General features: G+C 37.4%; 1 pseudogene; it reads left to right on the forward strand.

Moving 5' to 3' along the window:
* Nucleotides 1-750: 750 nt before the first annotated feature.
* LOC112908297 (ubiquitin-like protein NEDD8 pseudogene) lies at nucleotides 751-3560 on the forward strand (annotated as a pseudogene).
* Nucleotides 3561-11671: the final 8111 nt, after the last annotated feature.

An 11671-nucleotide genomic window follows, 5' to 3' on the forward strand; every position in this document is an offset into this window, starting at 1 on the left:
GAAAATTAACAAGATAGGAAACAACGAATGTTGGAGAGGATGTAGAGAAAGGGGAACCCTTTTGCACTGTTGATGGGAATGTGAACTGGTACAGTCCCTCTGGAAAACAGTGTGGAGGTTCCTCAAAGAGTTAAAAATAGAGCTACTCTATGAATTGCACCACTGGGTATTTAGCCGAAGGATTCAGATGCAGTGAAACACCAGGACACCTGCCCCCCAATGTTTATAGCAGCAATGTCCACAATAGCCAAACTGTGGAAGGAGCTTTGATGTCCATTGTCAGATGACTGGATAAAGAATATGTGATATATATTTATATATACACAATGGAATATTACTCAGCCATTAGAAAGGAGAAATACCCACCATTTCCTTCGATGTGGATGGAACTGTAGGGTATTATGCTGAGTGAAGTAAGTCAATCGGAGAAGGACAATCATCATGTGGTTTCACTCATACGGGGAATATAAGAAATGTGAAAAGGATTATAAGGGAAAGAGGGAAATGAGTGGGAAATATCAGAGAGGGTGACAAAACATGAGAGACTCCTAACTGGGAAACAAACAAAGGGTAGTGGAAGAGGAGGTGGGCGGAGGGATGGGGTGACTGGGTGAGAGCACTGAGTGGGAACTTGATGGGATGGGCACTGGGTGTTATGCTATATGTTGGTAAATCGAACTTCAATATATATATATATATATATATATATATATATATATATATATATATATATATATATATATATATCTGTGTGCAGCTCCAAACTGGGAAGGAGATGCTAATTAAAGTGAAGACACTGATCAGAAAGGAGATTGAGATTGACATTGAACCCACAGACAAGGTGGAGCGAATCAAGGAGCGTGTGGAGGAGAAAGAGGGAATCCCCCACAGCAGCAGCGGCTCATCTACAGTGGAAAACAGATGAATGATGAGAAGACAGCAGCTGATTATAAGATCTTAGATGGTTCAGTCCTCCACCTGGTGTCGGCTCTGAGAGGAGGAGGTAGGTGGTCTTAGGCAGTGATGGGCCCTCCCTCCATTTTACCTCCTTACCCTGTCGCTCATAATGAGGCACCATATATCCTCTCACTCTGTGGCATACCAGAGCCACTGCCCCCTCTCCTGGATGCCCAGTCTTGTTTGGTGGGAGACCGTGAGGACCCCAGGATGCAGTGTTCTTGGCCCAAAGGGCCCTTGCTGGCTATTGGGTTTTAGTTTGCAGTCCTGTGTGCTTCCCTCTCTTACAGCCATGTCCCTAGTTGTCAATAAAATATTTCCTGACCTCCTGGAAAAAAATATATATTGTGCATATATATGTATATATAAAGAAAGTTCCTCAAAAAACTGAAAATAGAGCCACTATATGATCCTGCAATCCCTCTTTTGGTGATAATACCCAAAGAAAGGATGCCTGGGCGGCTCAGAAGTGGAATGACTGCCTTTGGCTCAGGTTGTGATGCTGTGGTTCTGGGACCCAGTCCCACATCGGGCTCCCTCCAGGGAGCCTGCTTCTCCCTCTGCCTATGTCTCTGCCTTTCTCTGTGTTTCTCATAAATAAAATCTTAAAAGAAAATACCCAAAGGAAATGAAATCAGTACCTCTAAGAGATATCTGTATTCCCATGGTCATTACAATCTTTTTTGCAGTAGATAAAATATGGAAATGACCTAAGAAACTGTCAATAGATGAATGGATAAAGAAAATGTGATGTATATATATATATATACACATACAATGTAATACTATGCATCCTTAAAAAAGGAGATTCTGGGATCCCCGGGTGGCTCAGTGGTTTAGTGCCCCCCTTTGGCCCAGGGTGTGATCCTGGAGTCTTGGGATCAAGTCCCGCATCAGGCTCCCTGCATGGAGTCTGCTTCTCCCTTTGCTTGTGTCTCTGCCTCCCTCTCTGTGTCTCTCATGAATAAATAAATAAAATCTTAAAAAAGGAGATTCTGACATTTGCATCAGCTTCAATGAACTTGGAGACTGTTAGGTTGAATAAAATAAACCATAGAAAGAAAAAAAAAAAACAACCCTGCATGATCTCATTTTTATGTGGAAGCTAGAAAATACAGAAAAACAGAGTTGAATGGCAATTACCAGGGATGGGAGGCAGAGGAAGAGTGTTGGTGTTCGGTAAAGGCTACAAAGTTGCAAAGATGTAGGATAAATAAGTATGGAGATACAATATACAGCATAATGACAAGATGCCATTAAAAAAATCTACCAGACTGGTAGATTGATACAAGAGTTGTTCATATACTCTATTGTGATTGGTTCAGGGATATAGGCATTTGTAAAAATTGCTTGTTTAGTACATATTTATATAACCATATATGGAAAGCACTTTGGCAAGATTCAAAAGATTGTGTTTATTTTTTTTAATAAATTAATTTTTATTGGTGTTCAATTTACCAACATACAGAATAACACCCAGTGCTCATCCTGTTCAAGTGTCCCCCTCAGTGCCCGTCACCCATTCCCCCCCACCCCCCTCCCTCCTCCCCTTCCACCACCCCTAGTTCGTTTCCCAGAGTTAGGAGTCTGTGTTTAGTATGCTACATTTTGTGTAAAAGAATGGAAGATAGATCATTATATTTTATTGACTATGCATAAAATATATGTAGTGTGATAAAAGTGGTTATCTTTTTCTGTGGGAAAAAATAAAGGAAAGGTGGGTAGGAGAGGGAATTAGACTTGTATACCTTATTATATTTTTTATGATTTATTTGAATGAATGCCTTTTTTTATCCTAGAGCTCCTATTGCTACATATTTTAAACTTCTTAGTGCTTCCCCCCATTCATATAAACATGTTCTAGTTACTATAAATTATGATTCTTTCTTTGTCATTTCCTAAAATGCTGGGTGTCACTCTTTTTCCTCTTTTGACAGCTGCCTTTCTTCTGTTTTGTTCACATTCATTATTTCCCCATCCTCACCTGTCTGTGTGTCAACCCACTGCTTCAGCTTTCAATGAATACTATTGAGGTCTATTTTGCTTCACATTTCTGTTTCATTTTCTTCTTGACACTTTCTCTTCATGTGGATTGTGTAATAAAACTTTATCCATATTTTCCTCCTATCTCACTAGTTCTGCCCAATTTTTCTTCAGTTATTCTCTATCATAGAAATGTTGATAATCCTCAGGATTCAGCCCCCATCTCCCTTGTCATTATTATCCATACTCCCAATAGATTATCCATCCTGTTCACATTTCACTTGTGCTTTGATGAATCGCAAATTTATATCTCTGTATCAGTTCATAGATTCCAATGGCATGTTGGCTGTTCTCCCATTTGAATGTGTCACAGATATCTTACACTTGACATATCCTCTTCCAAACAGACTCATCTCTTGTGTTTAGTTATTGGTAAGTAACTTTCACCTATTCATTGACTCATGATAAAAACACAGGCAATATCTTAAGATCGTTTATTTTCCTTAGAAGTTACATCCAAAAGGAGTCCAAACACTGTCAATTTGACTTTCTTAGTATCTTTCACAACTACTTTTTCTAATAATTGTTTCATACCAAATTCTTATGTCATAGCGGGTTAAGTGAAATAGCCACTCTTTTTGTTTCTAGTTTGTCCCATTAAAGATAATCATACTTTATTTCAGCCAGAAAGAATATTTGCCTTTTCTCAAACTCAATTATGTTATCATGACTATTGCTGTGTCTGGATTCTGTTACTTTTGAGGAAAGAATATATAATATTATATATTATATAATATATAATAATATATATATATTCCAGCTTCCCTTTTAGGTCCCCCACCCACTTGCCCAGTTGCCTCCTTCTTTAGGGTACCAACTCAGTAATTAGGAGCAGAAATACCTTTCTGATATTTTTGGTGATGTTAAAGCCATCAATCAACACAGCTCCAGACGTTGTGGTCTCCTCTCCAGTCAATATTTTGAATGTGGTGGTTTTCCCAGCTCCATTTAATCCAAGTAATCCAAAGCACTCGGATTTCTGGACTACAAGGGAGATATTTCTTATAGCCTTTACAACTGGACACTTATAATAAATCTGAGAAAATAAGACAAAAGACCCCACAATGTACTGGAGCACTGGTTATGGGCCTACCACAATCATAACCTCAAACTCCTGTAGTGCTCTTCCCCTCTCACTTTCTATTTTACCAGATATATCCAGATCCCAAAGAACTCCAATAGATTAGGAGTACTACTAATAAATTCTTGTGATGTTGATTACTGAATGACTTTACCTTTGTAAGTTCTTTCAGAACCAGTGGGGTATTCTTTAACTTGGGAGGCAGTGCCAGGGCTCTGTTTTCTTCATTTTTTATATCTTCATCCTCATAGTCGTTGATTACTTGACAGGACACTGTAGACTATATTAAGACAAAAGTCACAGATATGAATTCACTTTAGGTATCTAGTTTAAACTGAGTGACCGTTTCAAAGCTGACCTGAGGAAGAAATATCAAAGACATCAGAAAATGTTTAATTTCCAAGAGCCTTCCCACCAATTTCCTAAACTCTCATGTGTAAGTTTATTCTTGACTTGCTTAGATTTGGAAATTAGAGACATGAGCATATTTTTATACAGCTATGAGTAAGCACTATGTTCTTGCCAATAACATGGGCACTTCATGGAAAACAAAAGCCACACTTGTACTTGTTGTCTAGTGTGATTTGTTCCAAATAAAATATGTTGAAGACACCATTAGGTCCACGTTAAAAAAAGAATGATTTTTTTCTCTTTTGAAGGAAATACCCTCTATAGGTGAAGTCAGAGCTTGAAGAATAAATTAGGATTTATTGAAAGATTGAAGGTAGGATGGGGATGGAAGAAAGCTGCCATCAGCAGTGGGAGCTTGGTGAGAGATAAGTAGGATTGAAACAAGACATATTTTGTGAATAGTAATTTGTACTGTTTGAGCACAACTTTTTAACTGTCTAGTTTTGCATCAAGCACTCATTTAACAGTACTTCATTTCTGAGGAATGGAGCAGAAGAATGTAGTTAGCTCAGTAAACATGCTAGTCAGAAGAGTGAGAAGAGAGCTGCTTTAAGATTTTTTTTTCTTTTCCATTCTAAAAATTGGATGCATAGCAGCTATAAGAGTGAACAACTTTGTCCTGCTTTCAATATTAGGGGGAAAACATTCACTCTTTTGTCATTATGTTCACTGTAGACTATATAAGTAGAGGCCACTTATTAGGTTGAAATGTTTCCTTTCTTTCCTTAGCAGTCTTTTAAAAAATCACAAATGTTGAATGCTTTTTTTTTTTTTTGCAACAATTGGTGTTAAGATGTGGTTTTTCTTCTTGAGATTATTAACATTGTGAGTAACAAATTTTCAAATATTAAACTAGCTTTATATTTATGGAATAAGCTCCACTTGTTCATAGTGTATTATTCCTTCCATATATTCTTGGGTTCGGTTTATGAATATTTTGTTGAGAACTTGTGTGTCTGTGTTCATGAGGGATATTGGTTTCTTGTAATTTCTCCATTTTGGTATAGGATGATGGTTTCACAAAATGAATTGGAAAATGTTCCCATTTTTACTTTCTGGGAGAAGTAATGCAGAATTGATGCTATTTCTTTAAAATTTGGTAGAATTCATAAGTGAAATTATATAGGCTTAGCATTTTCTTTTTTGGAGGCTTTATATATGCACATGTCTTTAATTGAAATAAAACTAGTTTCTTTATTCTTGAGTGAGTTTTGATAGTTTGTGTCTTTCTGTTCTGTTTCATAGAAGGTGACAAATTTATGAGATAGACTGGATTTCAATTTCTGTGGTATCCATAGTGGTAGCTCTTCATTTGTCCTCATACTGGTAGTATGTTTCTATTTCATGATTACTCTGGCTATTGGCTTATCAATTACAATCATTTTTTAAATTAGTTTTTGGTTGCATTCATTAATTTATCTCAATTGCTTTTCTGTTTGCAATTTTATTTCTTTTATTTTTATTTACTTTTGCCTGCTCTGAGTCTATTTTACTCTTTTTATCCTAATTTATTGAGGTGGAAGTTTCAGTCATTAACCTGGGACCTTCTTTTTTCTTCTAAAGTTTCAGAGGTGGAATTTAGTCATACATCAGTTGCATATAATGCCCAGTACTCATTCCAAGTGCCCACCTTAATGCCATCATCCAATTATTCTCCCCCCCTCCAGTAATCCTCAGTTTATTTCATAGAGTTTAGCGACTCTTATGGTTTGCTTTCCTCTCAGAATGGCTAAAATTAAAGACTCAAGAAACAACAGATGTTGGCAAGGATGCAGAGAAAGGGGAACCCTCTTACACTGTTGGTGGGAATGCAAACTGGTACAGCCAGTCTGGAAGAATTACTTTTTATACAGCTATGAGTAAGCACTATGGTGCTTACTCTTACACTGTTGGTGGGAATGCAAACTGGTACAGCCAGTCTGGAAGACAGTATGGAGATTATTCAGAAAGTTAAAAATAGAGCTACCTTATGACCTAGCAATTGAACTACTAGGTACTTATCCAAAGGATACAAACATGTATTGGTTTGTATCGGTGCATGTTTTGAAGCGGTACTTGCACCTCAATGCTTATACCAGCAATGTCCACAATAGCTAAAATATGGAAGGAGCCCAGATGCCCACTGACAGATGAATGGATAAAGAATATGTGAGATATATATATATATCTCACATATTCTTTATATATATATAAAATGGAATATTATTCAGCCATCAAAAAGAATGAAATCTTGCCATTCGCAATGATGTGAATGGAATAGAGGTTATTATGCTAAGTGAAGCAAGTCAAAGAAAGACAAAAATAAAAAAAATAAAAAAAGAAAGACAAAAATACCGTATGATTTCACTTGTATGTGGAATTTAAGAAACAAAATGGATGAACATAGGGAAAGGGAAGGAAAAATAAAATGGGACTTTTTTTCAATAATAATGTAAACCATTTAATACTATAAATTTCCCTTAAAACACTGCTTTAGGCACATCCCACAAATTTGGTATGTTTTGGTTTCATTTTCATTCAGTTCAAAATATTTCTTAATTTCCTCTTTGATGGAGGGTTCCAGAGATGTATGTTGTTTAATTTCCCAGTGCTTATAGATGTTCTCCTGTTATATTTTTATCATTCATTTGTAGCTTAATTTCAAGATAATCAGAAAACACTCTGCATTATTTCTTTAAAAATTGTGAATGGTATTTTGGGTGAAGTTTCCATGTGAAATACTCTTATTAGGGGAAGTGTTCTATAAATATCATCTAGATCTAGTTGGTAGTGTCTTATAGTTCTTCACTGACTTTGTCTTTGTTTTCTACTGATTAGTGAGGGACTATTTGACTATTGACTATTTGACTATTCACCAAAAGCTGTGAATAGGCACACGTTGTTTTGCAGGGGAGACTTCCATATTTTCTTCACCTGAGAAGGGAGTGTGACTTCTTAACAGAGAGAAGTATGCCACTTCAGTAGACTCTTTGTGTTCAGGGGAATCTGGAAATTTAAGATTTTTGGGTCATTAACTCAGATGTTCCTATTCTATGTGTCAGGGTTCCATCCTTTTCTAATAAGAGCTGTGATCTTGGGCAGCCCCAGTGGCTCAGCGGTTTAGCACCGCCTTCAGCCCAGGGTGTGATCCTGGAAACGCGGGATCGAGTCCCATGTCGGGCTCCCTGCAGGGAGCCTGCTTCTCCCTCTGCCTATGTCTCTGCCTCTCACTCTCTATGTCTCTCACGAATAAGTAAATAAAATCTTAAAAAAAGAAATCCGCAGTATTATAAAAAAAAAAAATAAAGAGCTGTGATCTTGGCATAGCAGATCTGCGTTGGTTGAATTTGACCTTCCTGGAACTCATCAAATCTGAAAATTGGACCTTGAGCCTAAGTACTCACTTTTCTTTGCTTTTCCACTGAAGGAAAATAGAGCTCTCTTACTAATAACTCTCTGCCTTTTATAGAGTAAGGAGTTTAGCAACAGTCTCACAATTCCATTGTTCTAATGGTTGCTATTTTCCCCCATATTTCTTGATTCCTTGATATATCTATCAATTAGTGCATTCTCTTCCTGACATATCATCCCAATTCAGTACTGGTGAAATTTTAACAACTGGAACATTACTTTGTGTCAGAGGAAATCCGTGTTTCCTTTTCCATCAGTAACATGGCCCTCATTGACAGTGGGGAATCATCTAGTCCTAAAACTCTATCTTATTATATTCTTACTTATTAGAACTATCCTGGTACTAACCTGCAGGTAGAGTTCCCTTGGGGCCAAAACCTGTGTAAAGGAGAGGAAGGAATCAGGAATAGGTAAAGAGAGGAATCAGGCCAAAGGACATCCTCAGTTGACCCCCTGGGAGGAAGCGTGAAGTTGTTTGAGAGGCATTGAGATGACCAAACATTTTACTCTTGTATCTGTAAGTGATTGGATGCAGGCCATCTGGGAAGAAGTGTCACCTTGGAAGACAAGAATTTTTGTAGATGAAGCAATCCATAAAGATAATGACAATTTAAAATTATCTGAAGATAGTGCTCCCAAAAGCTGGGGGCATCAACTTCTTCCCTGAAGGGGGATCTGGGCTAAGAACCCTATGATCATTTCACCAGATGCAGAAAAAGCATTTGACAAAATATAACATTCATTCATGATAAAAGTAGGGTTATAGAAAACATACGTCAACATAATAAAGGCCATCTATGGAGAAAACCCACAGCTAATATCATCATCTATGTGGTAAAACTGAGAGCTTTTCCTCTATGGTCAGAAACAAGACAGGATGTCCACTCTTATCACTGTTTTATTTTTTTTTAAAGATTTTATTTATTTATTCATGAGAGACACAGAGAGAGACGCAGAGACAGGCAGAAGGAGAAGCAGGCTCCCTGTGGGTAGCCCGATGCGGGACTTAATCCTGGAACCCCGGGATCACGCCCTGAGTCAAAGGCAGATGCTCAACCACTGAGCCACCCAGGCATTTTAAAATGGTTTTTAGAAAAGATTTTATTTATTTATCTGAGAGAGAGCGAGAGAGCAGGAGCAGGGGAGAGTGGCAGAGGGAGAGGGAGAAGCAGACTCACCACTGAGCAGGGAGCCTGACATGGGGCTTGATTCAAGGACCCTGGGATCATGATCTGAGCCAAAGACAGATGCTTAACTGACTCAGCCACCCAGGCACCCCTAATCACTGTTATTTAACATGGTACTGGCAGTCCTAGCCATGGCAATCAGACAACAAAAAGAAATAAAAGGCATCCAAATTGGCGAGAAAGAAGCCAAACTTTCTCTATTTGCAGACAACATAATCCTCAATGTAGAATGTGGAAAGACACCACACACACACACACACACACACACACACGAATGTAGAACTGATAGATGAATTCAGTAAAGTTGCAGGATATAAAAATCAACATATAGAAATCTGTTATGTTGCTATATACCAATAATGAAGCAGTATAAAAAGAAATTAAAGAATCAATCTCATTTAGGATTGCCCAAAAAACAATAAGATACTTAGAAATAAACCTAACCAAAGAAGTAAAAGATCTGTACTCTAAAAACCATAAAACACTGATGAAAGTAATTGAAAATGACACAAAGAAATGGAAAGACATTCCATGCTCATGGATTGGAAGAACAAATATTCTTCATAAAAAGTCTATATTACCCAAAGCAATCTACACATTAAATGCAATCCCTATCTAAATACCAACAGCATTTTTTTTTTTTGCAGAGCTAGGACAAATAATCCTAAAATTTAAATGGAACCACAAAGGACCCTGAATAGCCAAAGCAACCTTGAGAAAGCAAAGCATGAGAGCCTGGGTAGCTCAGTTGGTTAAATGTCTGCCTTTGGCTCAGGTCATGATCCCAGGGTGCTGGGATTGAGCACTTGCATCGGGCTTCCTAGTCAGCTGGGAGCCAGCTTCCGCCTCTCCTCTCCTCTTGTGCTCTCTGTTGCTATCTCTGTCTATCTCAAATAAACAAATAAAATCTTTAAAAAAAAGCAAAAACAAAGCAAAGCGAAGCTGGAAGCTTCAAGTTACATTACAAAGCTGAAATGATCAAAACAGTATGGTGCTAGCACAAAAATAGATACTAGATCAATGAAGCAGAATAGAAAACTCAAAAATGAACCCACAACTATATGGTCAATTAATCTTAAAAAAAAAGCAGGAAAGAATATCCAATGGGAAAAAGACAGTCTCTTCAACAAATAGTGTTCAGAAAACTGGACAGCAACATGCAAAAGAATGAAACTGGACCACTTTCTTACACCATTCAGAAAAATAAATTTGAAATGGATTAAAGACCTAAAGGTGAGATAGGAAATCATAAAAATCCTAGGGGAGAATACAGGAGAATACAGGCAGTAACCTCTTTGACATAGCAACTTCCTTCTAGATGTTTCTCCCGAGGAAAAGAAACAAAAGCAGAAATAAGCTATTGGGACTTCATCAAAATAAAAAGCTTCTGCACAGTGAAGGAAACAATCAACAAAACTAAAAGAAAACCTATGGAGTGAGAGAAGATATTTGAAAATTATATCTATATCTATATGTCTATGTATCTATATCTATCTATATGTATGTATGTATGTATGTATCTATCTATCTATCTATCTATCTATCTATCTATCTATCTATCTATCTATCTACTATCTATAGAGAGAGAGAGGGAGAGAAAGTAGTGCAAGCCCAATGCAGAGCTTGATCCCATGACCTGAGATCATGGGATCATGATCCCAAAACTAAGAGTCAAACATTCAAGAAACTGAGCCACACAGGTGCCCCTGGAGAGATAATCTTAAGCAGTCTGCAAGCTTAGCATGGAGCCTTACACTGGGCTCAATCTCAGACCTGAAATCATGACCTGAGCTGAAATCAAGAGTTGGATGCTTACTTGACTGAGTCACCCAGGTGTCCCACAAATGACATATCTGTTGAAGGATTAGCATCCAAAATAAATAAAGAACTTATAAAAGTCAATACTCAAAAATGAATGATCCAGTTAAAAAATGGACAGAAGACATGAATAAACATTTTCCCAAAGAGGATATCCATATGGCCCACAGACACATGAAAAGATGCTCAACATTACTGATTATCAGGGAAACACAAATCAAAACTACAATGAAATGTCATTTGACACTGTCAGAATGGCTTGAATCAGAAACACAAGAAATAACAGGTGTTGGTGAGGAAGTGGAGAAAGGGGAACCCTCTAGCACTGTTGGTGGGAATGCAAACTGTGCAGTCACTCTGGAAAATAGGACCTTTTAATTCTCATAGATAATTGTGATTTTTTTCTCATCCTAATTAAAATTCCAAGTAGTGGAAGAGACCATATGGTCTCAAGATATCTTTCCTTGTGAAATAGTAAGGATATGCAGACTCAGAGAAATTTATGGCCAAGATCTAGAGCCACCCCTGAATAGCACCCAGGGACAGAATTCAAATGAATGAAATTACAGAGAGACAGATATAGTGGTTCCTGCATCAAGAGGTTCAAGTATAGACTGGAAGGAATTCAGTAATTGAATGGATGGACCATTAAAAGAATTTTTAAAATCCTAAGCAAAACCCTGAGCTTATGTGAAATCTTGAGAGCTATATAAAGAAGTAATGAACAATCTGACTGGTAGAAGCCATGAAGCCCTACAATACTACATAGTTTTTTGTTTTCTAT

This window comes from Vulpes vulpes, chromosome 3 (genome assembly GCF_048418805.1).
Source record: "Vulpes vulpes isolate BD-2025 chromosome 3, VulVul3, whole genome shotgun sequence".
Taxonomy (NCBI): domain Eukaryota; kingdom Metazoa; phylum Chordata; class Mammalia; order Carnivora; family Canidae; genus Vulpes; species Vulpes vulpes.